General features: G+C 38.4%; 1 long non-coding RNA gene across 1 annotated transcript in view; it reads left to right on the top strand.

Moving 5' to 3' along the window:
- The window catches only part of LOC144977766 (uncharacterized), a 137,575-nt gene that overhangs the window by 108,482 nt on the left and 26,593 nt on the right, over positions 1 to 2,500 (top strand). The window lies entirely within an intron of this gene.

Below are 2,500 nucleotides of genomic sequence, written 5' to 3'. Positions count from 1 at the left end.
GAGCTGATTATACAAACGTTTTCTAAAAACAATAACAAAGAACCTCCGTGTGTTGTTTCACTTTGTTGGTCGGAAACTGAAAGAAATTCTAATTCAGAGATAGACCTCTAAAACGTCCGTGTTCGATTCCTGTTCGGTTCGGCAACTAAAACGAGTGAGTTGCACTCACTTTGTTATGATAAAACAAAAGACCGACTGAGAGGAAAGGTCAAATGGAGGAGAAGACGAAGAGGAGAGGAAAATGAATGCACTCAGTTTACACCCTTACCGTAAGAAATGGCAATAGGTAAGATTGATATGCAAAATGACATTGTTTGTAACATTTAATTCGGCAATTTTCACTAACAGGCAAGCTAATTTGCTATATAGATACAAATTATAATTCACTTTGCACGTATTTTATTGTCTATCTATATCGCAATGCCAAAAAGATGTCATTATTTCGTAATTATCCAACTGTAAACATTAATTATAAAACAATTATGGTGAGATTTAGCCTTTTGACACCCATTAAAACTGAGGTCGACCATGTGCAACATTTAAAATGTCAGAAAATGACAAGATTTTTTTTGGTATTATTCTAAATGACTTTATTTATACAAGGAGTTGTCGCGACAGGCTCAGATGGTAGAGCACTCGGTTCAAACCCAAAGGGGACCATGATCGATCCCAGGTTTGCGAGTTGTTCTGTCAAGATGAGAGTCATTTAAATCGATAGATATTTGAAGGACGAGTTTTCTGGCCAAATTTTATATATATGTGACCTTTCGCCTCAAAACGGTATAAAGTCGGGTTGGTTAAGATGAAAATTGAATTTATAGCCAGAAATATCAGACTTGTGTTGAGTTTGTATATTTTATTGAAGAGAATGGATACCATATTTTAGGGTGCTAATGCCAGCAATTTATAGTTCTGACCAGTTTAACATTTAATTCGGCTTCTAGGCATATGGTTCGTTCCGACACAATACCGTTTTGAGACGATGGGTCACATATCATGTGTGTTTCTTTCCCCTCCAGAGTACGGCAGTAAAAACGTTAAAGGTTACACACACTTTTCTCGAACTCGAAGCAAAGACCGTACCGCTGAGTCACGCTGTTATTTCATGTTACTCTTGCTAATATAGATAGTATGCGCTTGGCAAAGAAGCTCATAATATCGCCATCCGGAAGTATAACGAACCAACACACAAAACTATGTGTAACCATGAACTTTTATAGTCTGGTTAATACAGTTTAGTGAGAACAACTCACAAACGCGGATGGCAAAAACAATAACAAAGGCCTGAGTGACGTCATCTACATACTATCTACAAAGGCCTGATTGACGTCATCTGCATACTATCTATAGATAGTATGTAGATGACGTCACTCAGGCCTTTGTTATTGTTTTTGCTATCCGCGTTTGTGAGTTGTTCTCACTAAACTGTATTAACCAGACTATAAAAGTTCATGGTTACACAGAGTTTGTGTGTTGGTCCGTTATACTTCCGGATGGCAATGTTGTGAACTCCTTGGCCAAGCGCATTCTATCTATAAACGTTCATGGATAAACACAGTTTTGTGTGTTGGTCCGTTATACTTACGGATGGCAATGTTATGAGCTTCTTAACCAAGCGCATACTATCTATAGATAGTATGCAGATGACGTCACTCAGGCCTTTGTTATTGTTTTTGCCATCCGCGTTTGTGAGTTGTTCTCACTAAACTATATTAACCAGACTATAAAAGTTCATGGTTACACAGAGTTTGTGTGTTGGTCCGTTATACTTCCGGATGACAATGTTATGAGCGTCTTAGCCAAGCGCATACTATCTATATAAACGGACAAAGGACATACGTAGTGCGTGGAAAAGTGACAGAAGAAAAATAAAAAAGCAACAAAAGGTGTGACGGTGCGACTTCCCGCCCTGCTTTATTATACGCAAAACCTTGTCAAAACATTGTGATTAGTACTCACAAAATGGTTGGCCAGTCAATCTATCTGATAAACACAAAATGTAGTTTTTGTTTTCACCAAATCTTCTGAATGCTTAATAGGATTCAATAGTCTGATGTCACGTCGCCCATTAACGACGGCCATCGTGGTTCTAAACAAAGAAAATCTGTACTTTTTATTCTTCATGGTGGCTAGAACTTTTCATATGTCTTGTGATCAGAATGTGTAAAAGTCAAAACATGATCAGATTTATGTTTTTTCCCTCTGGATACACTTTTATGCTCGTCTGAGAAATATTTCATACGGGCGTTCGCCATTGTTCCGATAGTTTAGAGAGTTACTTAGTTACTAAGTTACCATGCGTCATTACGAGGGAAGTGACGTCACGACTTTTGAAGCCTAATATGAGTGTTTTAAACGGACGGAAAATGCCAGCAACACATGAAAAAAAATATTGTGACGTCAAGAGCATCCATCCTCTATCATTTGGGACAGCGTGGCTCAGCGTACGTTACGGCCTTTGGTTCGTACCCCGAAAAGTACCGAGTTCAATCACCCGCCG

This window comes from Berghia stephanieae, chromosome 8 (assembly GCF_034508935.2).
Source record: "Berghia stephanieae isolate SIO BIC M18660-M18661 chromosome 8, UCSD_Bste_1.3, whole genome shotgun sequence".
NCBI lineage: Eukaryota > Metazoa > Mollusca > Gastropoda > Nudibranchia > Aeolidiidae > Berghia > Berghia stephanieae.
The sequence above is the reverse complement of the archived record's forward strand: the minus strand, read 5'-3'. Positions and strand labels throughout refer to the sequence as shown.